Consider the following 20,110-nt stretch of genomic DNA (forward strand, 5'->3'; position numbering starts at 1 on the left):
GTCCTTATTTGTCTCTTCTAATAGTCTTTAAAGTCTTTATTGTCTGATATGGGAATTGCTACTCCAACTTTCTTTTGGTTTCCATTTGCATGGAAGATCTTTTTCCATCCCCTGACTTTCAGTCTGTATGTGTCTCTAGGTCTGAAGTGGGTCTCTTGTAGACAGCATATATATGGGTCTTGTTTTTGTATCCATTCAGCCACTCTGTGTCTTTTGGTGGGAGCATTTAATCCATTTACATTTAAGGTAATTATCGATATGTATGTTCCTATTCCAATTTTCTTAATTGTCTTGGGTTTGTTATTATAGGCCTTTCCCTTCTCTGTGTTTCTTGTTTTCTTAATTGTTTTGGGTTTGTTATTGCAGGTCATTTCCTTCTGTTGTGTTTTTCTTAATTGTTTTGGGTTTGTTAGTTTCTTAATTGTTTTGGGTTTGTTACTGTAGGTCTTTGCCTTCTCTTGTGTTTCCTGCCTAGAGAAGATCCTTTAGCATTTACTGTAAAGCTGGTTTGGTGGTGCTGAACTGTCTCAGCTTTTGCTTGTCTGTAAAGGTTTTAATTTCTCCTTCAAATCTGAATGAGATCCTTGCTGGGTAGAGTAATCTTGGTTGTAGTTTTTTCTCCTTCATCACTTTAAATATGTCCTGCCAGTCCCTTCTGGCTTGTAGGGTTTCTGCTGAAAGATCAGCTGTTAACCTTATGGGGATTCCCTTGTGTGTTATTTGTTGTTTTTCCCTTGCTGCTTTTAATATGTTTCTTTGTATTTAATTTTTGACAGTGTGATTAATATGTGTCTTGATGTGTTTCTCCTTGGATTTATCCTGTATGGGACTCTCTGTGCTTCCTGGACTTGATTAAGTATTTCCTTTCCCATATTAGGGAAGTTTTCAACTATAATCTCTTCAAATATTTTCTCAGTCCCTTTCTTTTTCTCTTCTTCTGGAACCCCTATAATTCGAATTTTGGTGCGTTTAATGTTGTCCCAGAGGTCTCTGAGACTGTCCTCAGTTCTTTTCATTCTTTTTTCTTTCTTCTTCTCTGCAGTAGTTATTTCCACTATTCTATCTTCCAGGTCATTTATCCGTTCTTCTGCCTCAGTTTGTCTGCTATTGATCCCATCTAGAGTATTTTTAATTTCATTTATTGTGTTGTTCATTGTTGTTTGTTTCATCTTTAGTTCTTCTGGGTCCTTGTTAAATGTTTCTTGTATTTTGTCTATTCTATTTCCAAGATTTTGTATCATCTTTACTATCATTATTCTGAATTCTTTTTCAGGTAGACTGCCTATTTCCTCTTCATTTGTTAGGTCTGGTGGGTTTTTATCTTGCTCCTTCATCTGCTGTGTGTTTTTCTGTCTTCTCATTTTGCTTATCTTACTGTGTTTGGGGTCTCCTTTTTGCAGGCTGCAGGTTCGTAGTTCCCGTTGTTTTTGGTGTCTGTCGCCAGTGGCTAAGGTTGGTTCAGTGGGTTGTGTAGGCTTCCTGGTGGAGGTGACTAGTGCCTGTGTTCTGGTGGATGAGGCTGGATCTTGTCTTTCTGGTGGGCAGGTCCACGTCTGGTGGTGTGTTTTGGGGTGTCTGTGGCCTTATGATTTTAGGCAGCCTCTCTGCTAATGGGTGGGGCTGTGTTCCTGTCTTGCTCATTGTTTGGTATAGGGTGTCCAGCACTGTAGCTCACTGGTCGTTGAGTGAAGCTGGGTGTTGGTGTTGAGATGGAGATCCCTGGGAGATTTTCGCCGTTTGATATTACGTGGAGCTGAGAGGTCTCTTGTGGACCAGTGTTCTGAAGTTGGCTCTCCCACCTCAGAGGCCCAGCACTGACTCCTGGCTGCAGTACCAAGAGCCTTTCATCTACACGGCTCAGAATAAAAGGGAGAAAAAGTAGAAAGAAAGAAAGAAAGAAAGAGGATAAAATAAAATAAAATAACGTAAGATAAAATAAAGTTATTAAAATAAAAAATAATTAAGAAAAAAATTTTTTTTAAAGTTAAAAAAAAAAAAACAACGGATGGATAGAACCCTAGGACAAATGGTGGAAGCAAAGCTATACAGACAAAATCTCACACAGAAGCATACACATACACATGCACAAAAAGAGGAAAAGGGGAAAAAATAATAAATCTTGCTCTGAAAGTCCACCTCCTCAATTTGGGATGATTTGTTGTCTATTCAGGTATTCCACAGATGCAGGGTACATCAAGTTGATTTTGGAGATCTGCTGCTCCTGAGGCTGCTGGGAGAGATTTCCCTTTCTCTTCTTTGTTCGCACAGCTCCTGGGGTTCAGCTTTGGATTTGGCCCCCCCTCTGCGTGTAGGTCACCTGAGGGCGACTGTTCTTTGCTCAGACAGGACGGGTTTAAAGGACCAGCTGATTCGGGGGCTCTGGCTCACTCAGGCTCGGGGTATGGAGGGGCACGATGCAGGCCTGCGCCTCAGAGGCCAGCGGGACATTGAACCAGCCTGAGGTACCCCATGCGTTCTCCCGGGAAGTTGTCTCTGGATCCCGGGACTCTGGCAGTGGCAGGCTGCACAGGCTCCCAGGAGAGGAGGTGTGGAGAGTGACCTGTGATCGCACCCAGGCTTCTTGGTGACGGCAGCAGCAGCCTTAGTGTCTCATGCCCGTCTCTGGGGTCCGCCCTTTCAGCCGCAGCTCGCGCCTGTCTCTGGAGCTCCTTTAAGCAGTGCTCTTAATCCTCTGTCCTCCCGCACCAGGAAACAAAGAGGGAAGAAAAAGTCTCTTGTCTCTTTGGCAGGTCCAGACTTTTTCCTGGACTCCTCCCAGGTAGCCGTGGTGCACTAACCCCCTTAAGGCTGTATTCACGCTGCCAACCCCAGTCCTCTCCGTGTGCTCCGACTGAAGCCCGAGCCTCAGCTCCCAGCTCTGCTCGCCCCGGCGGGTGAGCAGACAAGCCTCTCGGGCTGGTGAGTGCCGGTCGGCACTGATCCTGTGTGCGGGAATCTCTCCGCTTTGCCCTCCGCACCCCTGTTGCTGCGCTCTCTTCCATGGCCCCGAAGTTACCCACTCTGCCACCTGCAGTCTCCGCCCACGAAGGGGCTTCCTAGTGTGTGGAAACCTTTCCTCCTTCACGGCTCCCTCCCACTGGTGCAGGTCCCGTCCCTATTCTTTTGTCTCTGTTTATTCTTTTTTCTTTTGCCCTACCCAGGTACGTGGGGAGTTTCTTGCCTTTTGCGAGGTCTGAGTCTGCTGCCAGCGTTCAGTAGGTGTTTTGTAGGAGTTTTTCCATGTGTAGATGTATTTCTGATGTGTCTGTGGGCAGGAAGGTGATCTCTGCATTTTACTTTCGCCTTCTTCCTACACGTCCCTCACTTGTTTTTCTTTATTATATGATCTTCAACAAAATTTGTTATGTGCAGTAGGTTCAGACAAAATTTATGGGCAGTAGGTTCAAAATTTGTTATGTGCAGTGGTTCATTTCAACTACTCAAACAAGTAGTTAATATTTTACTGATCATCTCCTACATGGAAGTTGCTAGTTATTTAACTACTAAGATTTCTATTTTATAGTTATCAAAACCCTTCTAGTTGAAATAATTATGTTATTTGCTCAAAATTCTTATACTTGCACACTTTAGGTATATTCATGATATAAAGATATAAGGGAAAAAAATCAATAGTAAAGTTGACTTCAGGCTGTCTTTTCTGCTTTGTGTGAAGAAATCAAGGTTTCAGTTTCTCTTCTGGAATTGGAAATAAAACCTTTAGCTAAAAATGGATTTGTATTGTGAGCATTTGCAGCCATTTTTGCTGTGGCAGGCTTCTGTTCACCTCAGTCACAGCCTGAATCTTTAAGTTGCTATCGGAAGCTTTGGGGGCTCCATAGATGCAGGAAATCCAATGTGTGGGATGCAAATGAAAATTGAGGGCAATTCAAATGGTGCATGAAAGAGAAACAAGCACCACTTCAGTTCTCTATTAATTTCTCACTTCTGTACTTATGTAAGAAGTTGCCATATGACTTTTAAATGTAATCTTTTGGCAGTTTTTATGCCTTTTTGGAATGCAGTAGGGTGCACATAATCAAATACCCAACACATTTTTCCTTTGGACAGTTTTGAAATAATGTCATTTCATACCAGCTTATTTACTGTGTATCACTTCAATATGCTAGGGCTGTAAAGGAACAAGACTCAATCAGATATAATTCTGTATTCAAGGAGCTTACATATACTGAAGGTCAAAGAAAATGGAGAGGACCAGCAATCAAATTCATATATATATATATTTGCCTTGACTTAAGGCTTTCTCCAGAACTTCAGCTTCATTAATTTTAAAACAGTGGTTGTAAGTTGGGGAAGAATTTGCCCCCCAGGGGCTATGTGACAGTGTCTGGAGACATTTTTGATTGTCACAACTGGGAAATGCATGCTACTGAATCTGGTGGGTAGAGGCCAGGGTTAGTACTGCAAGGCACAGACCAGCCCTTGTACAATAATCATCCAGCCCCAAATGTCAATAGGGTCAGGTTTACCTGCTGTAAGGAAATAATACTTGATAGGACAGAGTATGACATAGACAGTTGTTTCCAATTCTGTCATCTGTTTTACTTTGGATGCCCTGTTGTCTTAAACAAGTCATTTCCCCACCCTGGTCTAGTTTCCTTATTTATGAAGTGAATATTTTGATTATATTACCTACCAAGAGACCTAAGTCTATAAATCTTGCAAAATTCATCTCTATTTTTCTCATATGAGAGGGAAAGACATGGGGGGTTATTTTAAGAGCTCATTTAAGTTATTCAAGTTTTAATCATTTTTAGGTTAATAGTCTTGGAGAAACACCCAATATGTATTCATCAGTGCAGAGATACCAATGTGATTCACATCTGTCACATTTCCATACACTAACAATGAACTATCTGAAAAAAAGACATTAAGGAAAGAGTCTAATTTCCTGTAGCAACAAAAACAAATAAAATACTTAGGAATAAATTAAACCAAGGAGGTGAAAGATCTATATACTAAAAACTGGAAACCACAAAACATTGATGAATGAAATCAAACAAGACAGAAACAGAAAGATACCCTGTTTTCATGGATTTGAAGAATTAGTATTGCTAAAATGTCCATTCTACCCAAACCAGTCCACAGATTCAAAGACAGTATCTATCAAAATTCCAATGACATTTTTCACAGAAATAGAAAAAAAAAAAGTCCTTAAATTTGTATGAGACCACAGAAGACCCCAAATAGCTAAAGCAATATTGAGCAAGAAGAATAAAGCTGGAAGCAACATACTTTCTGACTTCAAACTATATTACGAAGCTAGAGTAATCAAAACAGTACGTCATGGTGTAAAACCAGATGCATTGATTAATGGAACAGAATGGAGAGCCTAAAAATAAACCCATACATACTAATTTTTGACAAAACACCAAGAATATACAGTGGGGAAAGGATAGTTTCTTCAGTTAATGATGCTGGGAAAACTAGATAGGCACATGCAAGAGTGTAATTGGGCCCTTCTATTATATCATTCACAAACATCAATTCAAAAAGGATTAAAGACTTGCATGTAAGACCTAAAACCATAAAACTCCTAGTAGGAAACACATAGGGGAAAGTTTCCTTGATAGTGGGCTTGGGCAGTGAGTTTTTGGCATTAACACCAAAGCATAGGCAACAATAGGAAAAATAAACAAGTGTGACTACATCAAAGTAAAACGTTTTGCACAGCAAAGGAAACTATCAACAAAATGAAAAGGCAACCTATGGAATGGGAGAAAATATTTGCAAACCATATATCTGATAAGGGGTTAAAATCCAAAATCTATAAGGAACTGATATAACTCAACAGTAAAAAAATATATAACCCAATTTAAAAATGGGCAAAGGACCAGAATAGACATTTTTCCAAAGAAGACATACAGATGGCCAACAGGTATATGAAAAGATGCTCAACATCATGAATCATCAGGGAAATGCATAGCAAAACCACAAGGAGATATTGCCTCATATCTGTTGGGAAGCTGTTATCAAAAAGTCAAAAGATAATAAGTGTTGGGGAGGATACGAAGAAAAGGGAACCTTGTGTACTGTTGGTGAGGATGTAAACTGGTATAACCTTATTCAAAACAGTATGGAGGTTTCTTTAAAAAAAATAGTACTACTATTTGATCTAGCAATACTACCTCTGGGATTGTAGCCTAAGGAAATGAAATATGTATCTCAGAGAGATACCTGCACTCCCGTATTCATTAGAAGCATTATTTACAGACATGGAAACAGCCTAAGTATCTATCTACAGATGAATGGATAAAGAAAATGTGGTATGTGTGAGCGGAGTAGATTCGCCTTAAAAAAAGAAGTAAGTCCTGCCATTTGCAAAAACATGGATGAATCTGGAGGATATTATGCTAGTAATGAGTCAGACACCATGAAGACAAATATTGCATGATCTTACTTATATGTGGAATCTAAAAAAAAAACATTGAATTCACAGCGATAGAGAGTAGAATGGTGGTCACCAGATACTAAAGGATGGGGGAAAATGGAGATATTGATCAAATGATACACATTTTCAGTTATACGATAAGTGCATTGGAGACCTAATGAATAGCATGGTGACTATAGGTAATAATGTATCATATACTGGAAATTTGCTGAAAGAATAGATCATAAGTGTTCTCACCATTAGAAAAAATGACCTGAGGTGATGTCTATGTAAATTAGTTTGACTATGGTAATTTCTTCACAGGGTATACATATATCACAATATCACATTGTGTATCTTATCAAAAATAAATAATTTTAAAATGTGATTCACACGCTGTTTTTTTATCAGTGTGCAAGAATTGAAAGAAGCTGAAGAATACAGGAGTTAGTATTCATACTTTACATGTGATATAACTGCAGTAATATGGGCCTATTAATTTTTGAAATAATATCACTAACCTTGCCTAAAACCTCTCAACCAGAAGACTAGTGGTGCATCTTCCAAAAAAACAGGCATTTTTAACACAACTCCTATTTCAGTTCATCCGTAGCACCACAGAATGTATCAGTGTTTATGCTGTAAAATGCATTTGACTTTAATAATTAAAAATCTGAGTTCAAGCAGAAGATTTTATTCCTCTTTTAGTCTTTTCTGTCCCTATGAAACAAACACATGTCTTTGGAAGCCCTAGCTGGTGCCTCATGTGTTATTATTCAGAAACACTTAGCAGTTCAGTTTAGGAGTATGTAATGATAAATGTAGACCAAGTCCCATAGTATTTTTATACCGTGAAAAAATGTATTTTTAGGAATTAAAGTTAAAACTTATGAAAAACTAGAATTTGTTATTGTCATAACATTCTTGATTGATAAGCTAGATACTTGAATAAATACTATATTAAAGCTTCATGCCCTTGACTGCCCCATTTTTATCCCCACCTTTCTAAAATGGCTTTATTTTATAGGGCAGTATTTGCTAGGGAAATAAAATAATGCTTTTACAAGATTTTTTGAAAGTTTGAATTGTAGAAGTTGGTCATTTGGTTATGTTTTTTGGATTTTATCAACCATACATTCTTTTCCTATAGCAAATAACTGAAAGTTAAACTGATGCATTAACATGGGGGGGAGAGTTTTTAAGACAGAACTGAAAAGTAGGCTTTGCTGCTTTGAAAATAAGTCAGTTTTCAAGGGTAGACTTTGCCAGCCTGTGGAGTAGTGGCAGGAGGTGGAACAGCAGGCCACTCACAGTTACTCTGAAGTGAGCAACTGCAGGTTCACTTCACATGTACACTTTTTTTTTTTCCGTACGCGGGCCTCTCAGTGCCGCGGCCTCTCCCGTTGCGGAGCACAGGCTCCAGACACGCAGGCTCAGCGGCCGTGGCACACGGGCCCAGCCGCTCCGCGGCATGTGGGATCTTCCTGGACCGGGGCACGAACCCGTGTCCCCTGCATCGGCGGGCGGACTCTCAACCACTGCGCCACCAGGGAAGCCCTACACTTACTTTTTGATATTTCTGAATCTTCATTTCTTTTGAATAAAACTCATATTGGCCTCATAACCATTTACGGTTTTTAAAAGAAACATTTTTTATTTACTTTTAATGTTTTATAAAGTGCATTGAACATCACGATAGTTGTGGTTTTGATATATTTTTTAAAGCAGCACTGATAAAGTCAGCAGTTAATAATTTTTAAAGGAAAAACACCCATCATAATTGTCATTAAAAGCTATGACGTTTCAGAGAAGTTAAATTTTCTGATTAAATGGTATTGTCAGTCTAAAAACCACTCACAGTTATCCTGTAAAATATAAACTTTTTAAAGAGGTTTAAGTATGTAAGAGAAGTGAGAGCTCACGATGAATAAAAATACTATTCTGTTTACTATGTGATTAGTGCAGCATTGCAGAATATTCTATCTGAATATATACATTGGAAACATAGGAGAAAGCAAAATATAGTTCATAATTAATTTTTCACTCCCTTAATGGAGATTATATTATTGATACAGTGTATATCGCAGGGGTAAGGTTAATGACTACCTGTGAAAGAGTAGAATTTTGGCTTAATAATTTCCTGAGTCAATAAATTACAAAATTGGCTAGTAGTTTGCTTGTGTTGAAGGTGTATGCATTTCTGCCTGTTCTTCCGTTATTTAATATAGAGAAAACCATAGAACTAGATGTATTTGTTAAAGAGAGAGAAGGTTGTTAGTGTCATAGAGACTTTCAAAAAATGTTGAGGGACTTCCCTGGTGGTCCAGTGGTTGGGACTTCACCTTCTAATGCAGGGGGGTGTGGGTTCGATCCGTACTCAGAGAGCTAAGATCGCACATGCCTCAGGGCCAAAGAACCAAGACATAAAACAGAGCAATATTGTAACAAATTCAGTAAAGACTTAAAAAGAAAAATGGTCCACATCAAAAAGCTTTAAGAAAAATGTTGAAAAGGAAATTATTGATACGAAAGGTATCATGTTATAATCCATCTTATAATTAACTCAGTTTTGGTGTACTGCAAATCTGTTCATGTATTTGCTACCAAGGGCCTAAACCTAATCCAGCAATTCAGAACACACATGCACACATACACACATACACACACTCCTACCCACAATGTTAAATGGTAACTGTATGTTTTAGGCTCTACTAAGCTTTTCTTGATGGCCTAAAGTGAAAGTAAATTCTCTTTCTATATGATTATCATTTTGTCCCATGTAATGTTACTGCCTGCAATTCTAGTACTTGATTTAAAAGAAAAAAGGTTCTCCAATTGGCAAAAGACGTTGCAGTTCAAGCTTATTAAAAATAAAGGCCCTGGGGCTTCCCTGGTGGCGCAGTGGTTGAGAGTCCACCTGCCGATGCAGGGGACACGGGTTCGTGCCCGGTCCGGGAAGATCCCACGTGCCGCGGAGCGGCTGGGCCCGTGATCCATGGCCGCTGAGCCTGCGCGTCCGGAGCCTGTGCTCCGCGGCGGGAGAGACCACAACAGAGAGAGGCCCGCGTACCGCAAAAAAAAAAAAAAAAAGGCCCTGGAGTTCCACTTCTGTCCATGACAGCATGCGGAGCTCTGAGGATCTGCTACTCAGTGAAACTGGTGAAAATTATGAAAAACAAACAAACAACCATTTAAAGTCTCCGGAAATGGCCCTGTGGACATCCAGCAAATGAGGAAACATTAGTTTAAGAGATACACTAAGTCTCGATAAGAATTGAGAGTCTGTGGTGTTTGAACCAAGACCCTCTGTCTTCTTCCCCTCTTCCTACTGAGTGAGAGGGAAACTCCACTGGGTTCTGGTATTACCGAGAGCACAGTTTTCTCTTCCCCGGGTTTCCAAGTCTGACGGCTGTTTTTCTGGAAGGGGCAGGACCTCAGCACTTCTCATCTTGCCTCCAGCTACCTATTATTATCGAAACTAAGTTCTGGGCCATGATGGCCAAGAGGTGATAGCTCCCTTTTTAGTACCAGCCCCCACTCCTGGTACAGATGCTCTGCCGTGGGCGGGGCACTACTGAGAATACTGGGGCCCACCTAGCCCTCACCCCAGATCCTGGCACAGAGAAAGGCAAGCCAGGAGGACCTGGGAGTCTGCAGGAGAGAAGTAGGGAAAGAGACTACTGGGAGGAGTTTTCCTGAGCTCAAAACAAATTTCAAACACTGACCTTGGGAACTATTCCTTGAAAGGAGCCAGGGTTTGATTAGATTAGACTGTGATACAATTGCTGCCCCAGGGTATTGCTGACAATAATAGAAGAGTCCCCTGGCTATTAGTGGAGTTTAACAGCTGCTGTGATCTCAGGGAAGAGACCCTCAAAGGCAGCCCTGTCAAAAGCAGTCTTCTCAGGGTGACTGTCAGCATTCCCAAGGCAGTGATCCCTGAGGAGCATTATCAGAGACCTCATAGTGCAGGCAGACAAGGGTAGGGGAATCCACTTCACTGAAATAATCCAGCCAGTCGTTAAACAAGTAAATAGTAATAGATACTGGAGGACTTTTGCTAGGATTTGCTATAATTTATTCTCTAAAGATCCCGTTTCTAACAAAAATTTATGAGACTTGCTAAGAAACAGGGAAGTATGATCTATATTCCCAAACACCACGATCTTGTATTTAAGAAATCCTAAGATATCTACTAAAAGTTATTAGAATAAATGATTTCACCAAGGTTGCAGGATCAATATACAAAATTAACTGTATTTCTATATACTTGCAGTGAACAATCCGAATAGGAAATCAAAACAATTCTATTTATAATAGCATTAAAAAGAATAAAATACTTAAGAATACATTTAACAAAAGAAATGCCAAACTTATACTCTGAAAACAGCAAAATGATGTTGAAAGATATTAAAGAAGATCTAGATAAATGGAACAACATTTCATGTTAATGGGTTGGAAGATATAATATTGTTAAGATGGCAATACTCTGTGAAATGATCTACTGATTAAATTCAGTCCCTCTCAGAATTCCAGTGGCTTTTTTTATAGAAGTGGGCAAGGTAATCCTAAAGTTCATATGGAATTGCAAGGAACCCAGAAGACATAAAATAATCTTGAAAGAAAAGAACAAAATATGAGGATTCACATTCCTGGTTTCAAAGCTTAATACAAAGCAACAATTATCAAGACAGTATGGTACTGCATAGGATAGATATATAGATAAATGCAGTATAATTGAGTCCAGAAATAAACTTATATGTTTGTGGTCAACTGATGTTTGACAAAGGTGCCAAGACAATTCAGTAGGGAAAGAATAGTCTTTTTGGGAGATAGTATTGGGACAGCTGGATACTCACATGCAAAAGAATGAAATTGGGCCTATACACTGTATACAAAAACTAGCTCAAAATGGGTCAAAGACCTAAATGTAATGTAAGAGCTAAAACTATAAAAATCTTGGGAGAAAACACAGGAGTAAATCTGCATGAAGTCAAAAACACAAACAACAAAAGAAAAAAATATATTGGACTTTATAAAAATAAAAAACTTCTATGATTCAAATCACACTATCAAGAAGGTGAAAAAATCCATAGAATTAGAGAAAATATTTGCAAAACATATATCTGAAAAGGGACTTGTATCCAGAAAATATAAAGAACTCTTAAAACTCAGTAATACAAATAACCTATTAAAAATGGGCAAAAGATCTACATAGACATTTCTCCAAAGAAAATATACAAATAGCCAATAAACACATTCTTGACAATTTCAATTATCAGGGAAATGCAAATCAAAACCACAATGAGATACTACTTCTGGGATGACAAGAATCGGTCAGAAAATAACAACTGGTGGCAAGGATGTGGGGAAATCAGACCAGTCCCTAATATACTGCTGGTGCAAATAGAACCAAGCAGCCAATTTAGAAAATAGTCTGGCAGTTCTTCATATAGTTAAACATAGAGTTTATAGCAGCGCTATTCATAATAGCCAAAAGGTAGAAACACCCCAAATGTCCATCAGTGGATGAATGGATAAACAAAATGTGATATATTCATACAGTGGAAGATTGCTCAGCCATAAAAGTGAATAAACGTACTCAAACATGGCTGAACCTTGAAAACATTATGCTAAATGAAACCCATTACAAAAGAGTACATGATATATGATTTCATTTATGTGAAATCCAGCATAGTCAAATCTGTAGAGACAGAAGTAGATTAGTGATTATTTTATAGTTAATACAAACTTTATTTATAAAAGACTCTTAAATTAGTTGTTTCATGCCATGCATTCACACAGAGGATATTGACTATTCAGAGCTATAGGAAGAGGAGCTCACAAACTCAAAGGAAAACTATTAAGGAGTTTCTAATAGTTAAAAGCTAGGAAAGATTAGGACAACTTTACAAATGAGCAATTAAAAATAAAACAAAATAAAAAAATGTGTGGAAAATAGTCTGAGCTGAGAGTAGGGCTGCTTAGGACTGGGGATAGGGTAGGGGAAAAGGCAAAATAGGGGTGGGTAATAACTAAAGTGTATGGAGCTTCTTTTAGAAGTGTTGAAAATATTCTAAACTTGATAGTGGTGATCATTGCACATATCTGTGAATCTACTGAAAATCGTCAAATTGTATATTTTAAGTGGATGAATTTATGGTATGTGAATTATATCAATAAAGCTGTTATTAAAAAAAAGTCCCTTTCCCCACACCTATACACTTCAACTAATACAGGAAGTTTACTCAAAATTTAATCCACATTCTAGCAAATTGTACAGAACCAACATTATTTGGCAGTAGTTAATACGCACTTTATCCCTCAGTGGTCCCAATAAAAACAGTCATTACCATGACAGTTTATAGATTAAAAGGTATTTTTAAGTGGTGAATTATAAGATAGTTTTAATTTTATTTATTTTTTAAAAATTTTTATTGGAGTATAATTGATTTATAATGTGTTACTTTCGGGTGTATAGCAAAGTGATTCAGTTATACGTATACCTATGTTCATTCTCAGATGCTTTTCCCATATAGATTATTACAGAATATTGAGTAACGTTCCCTGTTCTATACAGTTGGTCATTGTTGGTTATCAATTTTATATATAGTAGTGTGTGTATGTTAACGCCAAGCTCCTGATTTATCCCTCCCCCTGCTACGTTTCCCCTTTGGTAAACTTATTTATTCAGTGATATCCTATGATATTTGTCTTTCTCTATCTGACTTCACCTAGTATGATAATCTCTAGGTCCATCCATATTGCTGCAAATGGCATTATTTCATTCTTTTTTATGGCTGAGTAATATTCCGTTGTATACATGTACCACATCTTCTTTATCCATTCCTCTGTTGGTGGACATTTAGATTGCTTTCATGTCTTGGCTATTGTAAATAGCTTTTCAGTGAACATTGGGGTGAATGTACCTTTTCAAATTATGGTTTTCTCTGGATATATGCCCAGGAGTGGGATTACTGATCATATGGTAGTTCTAAGTTTTAAAATAAAAGTAAACAGTATGGCATCATTTTGATAGTTGCCACTCACTTTAGATTTTTCTGGATGATTCATTTTGAGGGAGTATCATAAAAGAAGTCAGAGGAAACTGGGGCCCCAGGATATGCCTTTTCTTTTTTCTTTGCCATAAAACAAGTTAGAATTGATATCCTATTTATAAAAGTTAAAACATCCTATTTATGAGTTAGAAGTATGATTTTAAAAGTAACTGCTTCTTTCCCTTTGGTCTCTTCCTGACCAAAGCCTGTTGATGATCCTTCTTGCTAGCCATCAGAAACAAGCAGACTGCTCTTTCTGATGTCCATTCAGTTTGGTTCTGTAGCTCACAAGCTCCAATAGAAAATTATATTTCAGTAAGAATCTATCCAACCTTTCAAACCAGCTTCTATCTAAATGTATTAACACCTCTGGCGTCATATACTTTGGTCTTATGAAGTGGTAATAGACTAGGTAGCTATTGGAAAATCTTCTAATAAGAAAATGATATGGAAGAAAGCTGTTTTAAAAGCACATTTGCAAGCCAGGCCACTGTCAATAATGTGCATTAGGCTTCATGTGGCCTGGCAACCTGCTATAGTTTGATCACAAACAGGCTTGCTGAACTGTCAAAAAAAGGTTTGATTTGTCAATAAATAATAAGCAATATTTCTTCACTTTCGTGTTTCTCTTTTTTTTTTTCCAAAATATTTTTTCCATTTACTTTTCTTCAACCCCAGTGGAACACCATCAGAGAGTTGAATGCCAAATCTGTTGCTCTTCATTTCTTATTATGGTTTAAACAATATTGCATTGACTCCATAAATCAATGCCAGGACAGGAGGTAACTTTGAAAAAAGGACACAGTGCCCATAAAGTTATTTGGCCATGAAGAAGCAGCCTTGGAGCTAGGAAGCAGTAGGGGATAGGATGGAAGCAATTACAATAGTGATGGCAGTAGGAGCAATGTGTAATTAGCAGCTGTTTCAAGGGTAATTATTTGCAGACATATGACAATGGAGAGGTGGTATCTCAGAGAACTTCCTACTCGCTCACCCCCCCACCACCAAAATGTTAACTGTCCTGTATTCATATTAAGGCAGCCATGACAAATAGGCTGAGCCTTTAGGAGATTCAGTCGCTATGCTCAGGTCATCCTCCCGATACATTTCAGATTATCTACATATGCTGTTGGAACAATATTGCATGTGAGGACAAGTGTTCTGTGGTAACAAAAGGAGGCAGAGGGGAGGTGAAACTGATCCAGGAAGAGCAGGTGAACAATACAAGTATCATGATCAAGAAATAGATGACTATGACCACCTAGAGGGGTGGGAGGGAGATGCAAGAGGGAGGTGATATGGGGATATGTGTATATGTATAGCTGAATTCACTTTGTTATACAGCAGAAGCTAACACACCATTGTAAAGCAATTATACTCCATTAAAGATGTTTTAAAAAAAAAAGAAGAAATAGATGATTGTCTAACCCAGATTACTTGGCAGTCATCCTGCAGGAGATTTAGCAGTATATACAAAGGCAGTGGTTTTCAAAGTGTGGCCTCTAGACACAGGCACTTGGGAACTTTTTAGAATTGCAAATCTCCCCCTCCCCAGACCTACTGAATCAGAAATTTGTGGGATGGCACTCAATAATTTGTATTTTATCAAGTCTTCCAGGCAGTTCTGATGCCTAGTAAACTTTGAGAATCGCTGTACTAAGATGTTTCATAAGATTTGAGAGTCACCTCACAGATTGGACATTAAACATAGTTTTGGAAGCAGTTGGCAGTGAGACTCAGAAGGAAAGGAATCAGGACTGGACCTCAGTCCCCCCAAAACAGCATATTGGGTAGGAAGCCATCCATTTCGAAAACTACATAGCTATAAAAGGCACTATACAGAGTCAAATAAAAATATCTGGCTGGGCTTCCCTGGTGACGCAGTGGTTGAGAGTCCACCTGCCGATGCAGGAGACACGGGTTCCTGCCCTGGTCCGGGAGGATCCCACATGCCGGGGAGCGGCTGGGCCCGTGAGGCATGGCCGCCGAACCTGCGCTTCCGGAGGCTGTGCTCCGCAACGGGAGAGGCCACAACAGTGAGAGGCCCAAGTACCAAAAAAAAAAATTCTGGCTTCACATAGGTATAACCTTCAACAAGCTAGACTCCTTATGCCTCAGTTTTGTCATCTCTAAATCAGTTTAATAATAATAGCGATAGCTTTGTAGAGTTACAGAGAAAATTAACTGAGCTAGAGACCAAACCCAGAATAAGTCTGTCACATAGTAAGGGCAGAATAGATGTTAACTGACATCATGATTTTTATATTATTAAAACTGTGATATAAGGTTTGCGATTCCTAAATTATAATTTTGTAAAAATTAAAAACATGGCTCTCATGTAACATAAAATAAACGCGTCAGAGATTTTTTTTTTAATTCATTCATTAGTGAGGTAACTGGTAAAATGTCAAAATTGAGTTCAAAGGAGATTTTGGAGAATGGAGTTTATATAATCTGTCAAGAATGCTGAAATGTTTCTAATACATGTAAAGCTGGATGATACCCTACAGAACAATATATTGTAATGTTTGGAGTTATCGTTTTTATCAGACTAAAACCAATTGCACCTTTCCTGGACAACATTTATTTACATTGGTGTAGACCTGAATCATTTTCATTACTCTCACACAAGGATCATTTGAATTGATATCAGTTTGCTGCAAGATAACCTCTAGGCCTACAGAATTATAAAAGAGCCTAGTCAATAGACAGTCAGTCAAAGATGTACCCCCGCACTACTCTGAAAGAACATGCAATTAAGGATTTTACCTGTTTTCCAATCCTGGAATAATTTTTCTTGATGGATGTCTCACAAGAAAGAGTGCAGAAGCCAGGTTATTGGAATTGATTTACAGGAACAAGGCAGGACCCGAAGCAAAGGTGATATGGCTAGTACTTCAGAATCCTGGGCCTGCAGATGGTGGGAGAACAACAACGAGAAAACAGCTCTGAACATTGCAGAGTCTTGTCGCCAGAGCATCTGAATGAACATTGCAGCGTATAAAAGATATATACCTTACAAAGGAAGAGAAATACACCCTTAATTTGAAAAATATTTTCATTACAACTGGTCAAGGAACCAAATGAAACATTATCCTCAGGTGTATGAAACATTTTCTTATTCCAAGTAAAACTGTAATCAAGGGTATAAGATAGATAAGGCATTTTTGTTGTGGTGTCACCTGTGGTGTCACATTCAGTGCATTTTTCTGTAATGCAAATGGTATCGGCAGTTTGAGACAGAAACCTCAGCAAGAGGCTTTAAGTTCTTATCGCGTATTAACTAGAAATAAAACACAGATGTGGATGCTGCCTAAGCACAGTAGCACATTTATGTAATTAAGTCACCAGTATGGTTTGCATTGAACAATGATTTTTAATAGAGCATATACACAAAGATTAGACTGATAAATGTCATATGGCAGAGACTTGGCTAGAGAGAAGCGGTGCTCAGGTAAGGAGATGAGTGGTAATTTGCTTCTAAAAATTGTCCTGCATCATTACGGGAAAGTTATATCTGATTGTTCTCTTTTTCTCAGAAGTGTTTTCGAGAAAAAAATGTTGGCTCTTGGGGAAAAAACGTAAGAGGAGTTTATTTTATTTTAAATGTATTCTGATTTTCTGTCATGGAATGGAACAAGTGCAAGAAAGATATACTTTTGACTTTTTTCTTTACTCTCCTGGACTCATTTTCAATTTACAAGTATTCAGATTAAACTTATTTAACAAAAGTTTATTTAGCACCTTAAATAAAGCTATGTACTAGGCCCTGAAAACAAGAAAAAAAGATAAATTTGATACTGTTTCTCCAAGAAATTTACCATTTTACCTGGGAATGAACTAAATATGACTTCAAATAAAGGGAGAAAGAATGTGATAAAATCAATAATAGTCTAGGTGAGCATTGCAGCAGGAATATTTTGAGGAATTTGAAAATATGGTGGAGAGAGAGATGTCTAGTAAATAGAAGAAACAAAAACTGAAAAATAAAGGGCTAAAAGTGGCTAAAGTAAAGTGCAAAGCATCATATGTGTCCCAAACAAGTAAGTTTAATCTAGTATGGAAGGGTAGTTTATCAGCAAAGGCTTCATGGGGGAAGGACTGTTGAAGGTGGGCCTTGAATTATGCATAGGCTCTAAGTGGTATGTGATGGAGCATATTCAAAACGTAAGGAAAAACTGGTGCCTTTGTACATAGATAGGAACCTTTAGATAATACTTGAAGAATAGGTTACATATAGAGAAAAGGCATAATAATAATGATACCATTTGTTTAGTGGTGTCATATTGTATCCATCTTTCCGAATGTTATTTTGTTTAATCTTTACCTATTAGGTAATATTTTAAGTATCATATTTGGGTTAGTAAGTAATGGGGATAAAATCAAATAGGTAGTGGGGAGTTGGCCTGGTATTCTTAATCAAACCTTTCTGATTAACTTTCACCCTGTGCTTCATTTTCACTCAGCTGCATCTCAGGCATTTGAAGTGTTACAGATGTTAAAACTTGATGATTCGACTCTAGATTATTGGAAGTAGGGCCTAAAGTAAAAAGAGTAGTCAAAATAGATGCCAATGTTTCATGTCTGGGTGATGTGGAAAACGGTAGCACTGTGAGTGAAAAGAGTTTTCATGTGGGCATGGTAATCAGAAGTTACTAGTAGACCTGCAAGAAGTTATATCGAATAAAAAAGAATTTGTCTCTGGAGTTCAGGAGAAGTCTGAGCTCAAGATAGAGAGGAAAAAGGTAACAAGAGAACAAAATCTTGGAGAACATTAATGTTAAAAAAAGAAAGAAGAGGAGCCAATGGAGAGTGAGAGATTAGCCAGGATGAAAAGAGAGGCCGGGGAGCCTTGTGCTTTTTCAGTAGAAGGAGAAGGAAAAGAGAGTTTGAAGAAGGAGTAGAGGGGAAATGTCCAGCACTCAAAGGATAATGAATTTGTCAATTGGAACACTCAGGAAGACTCTTAAGACACTAGTTAGAGCCGTGTGGTGAAAATAGAAGCAGATTGAAAGAGGGATAGGAGTGGCTGATAGACAAGTGGATGCAAGGGGCATGAGCGAAGAAGTTAAAACAGTTCTACTGCATGTCTTAAGATGATGCCGCAATTTTAGTAGGTAAGAAAAATCAAGGTAAAAATCCCATACTATTTACACATCCAGATCATAAACCCTGCCGCTGAATTGAAGAAAGTAGCTCACTGAATAAGAACAAGCCTGTTAGTAGAGCAAAGAGTGACAATATCAAGGGTAGACCTGTAAAGGAAATGAGTAAAGGAAGGGGAATTATTGAAAAGATTATATAAAATGTGATATTAAGCCTCCATAATGTAAGTGATTATCTTTGTTTGAGGGGACTTACTTTTTCTAGTGGGTCTGAAATAGGAGCCAGCATTTGTGTGTGTGCGAGAGAGAGAGAGAGAGAGAGAGAGAGAGAGAGAGAGAGAGGTTGCCTTGAAGTCTCATTTCTTGGTGTAGCTTCCTTATGTAGTTGTTAGACGATTCTTAAAAAAGACATTACAAGTATGTTTAGAATCTGATGACTGGTCAGAATGCCTTTGCATTTGTTCAAAGACTCCATCTTGATTTTACCATTTTCGTTCTCCTTGGAATGTGGTATTTTATCAATGAGGCTATGACACGGTGCCCACATGGCATCCGGGATGCTAGATGGTAAAAAGGGAGAATACCTGGAACAAAATTTAAAATGGTAGCTTTTGCCCTGAGTTTTAAAAGTTCCAAGATCTTTGATCTAACTGCTTAGAGACTCTTAAGTAAAAGGCCCTTCGGTCCTTTCAGTCTGGTGGTAAAACACACTTGTGCTCAGAGCCCCAGGCTGCTGAGGGGAGATTACAGTTGCCTGTTTCTAATAGTGTGGTATGAAATAGATGTTTGGAACATGCCTGTGATGTATATCTGAATTTCAATTGATCAGAGATTGCTAAATTGATATAGTGTAAGCTGTAGATTCAATTTACAAAGGGTTTTCAAAATATTTTCCTCACAGTAGCTCTACTGTTACAGTAGTTGCTCTTATCCCTGATTTATGAGGAAGTATGAACATTGCAGCCAGAGGAGCCAAGTGACTCCCGCAAGATCGTATAGCAAGTCAGAGCAGGGCTGGGAATGGCAATTCCCGCAGGGCAGTGTCTTCTGGAGCCATATGGGGGCCTGAGGAAAGAAAATTGGGCCTCTATATACACTTAGCTAAATATCTTCCAGTATTTTTGAACCAAATACTAAAAGCTCTACAAAAAAAGAAGTGAGTGTACATACAAAGCCCGGCGCTGCCCAGTGGGTTTGCATGCCATTATGTTTTCATAAACTCAGCCTTTCCAGGGCCTGAAGTAGACCTGAGGGGGCTCTTGCACACCTGGAACCCTTGGGCTGATTGGAACCACTCCTCCCATTGTACGATAATGCAAGGTTGTAAAACCTTGCATTATTGTTTTTATACTTTATTGTCTTTAATGTTTTTATATTTTATTCATCTTGGAGTTTTTGGCGCTAATTTTGATTTTTAAAAATATTACATGGCTGCCGGGCTTTTCCAGTACTGCTGCCCCTTTAAATTTGCTCCAAATTGTGTTCTTCACTCACCTGATTCTAATCCCAGCCCTACAGCAGCCTTCTTTCTGTTTGGCTTCTCTGCAGTGTAAATTGCA

At 38.4% G+C, this 20,110-nt stretch overlaps 1 protein-coding gene across 1 annotated transcript in view; it reads left to right on the forward strand.

Moving 5' to 3' along the window:
• Positions 1-20,110, forward strand: part of PCLO (piccolo presynaptic cytomatrix protein) — a 366,748-nt gene that overhangs the window by 100,035 nt on the left and 246,603 nt on the right. The window lies entirely within an intron of this gene.

The sequence above is a fragment of the Delphinapterus leucas genome, chromosome 9 (assembly GCF_059928025.1).
Source record: "Delphinapterus leucas isolate spDelLeu-1000000601 "Yukka" chromosome 9, BTC_Dleu_Yukka2, whole genome shotgun sequence".
Lineage (NCBI taxonomy): Eukaryota > Metazoa > Chordata > Mammalia > Artiodactyla > Monodontidae > Delphinapterus > Delphinapterus leucas.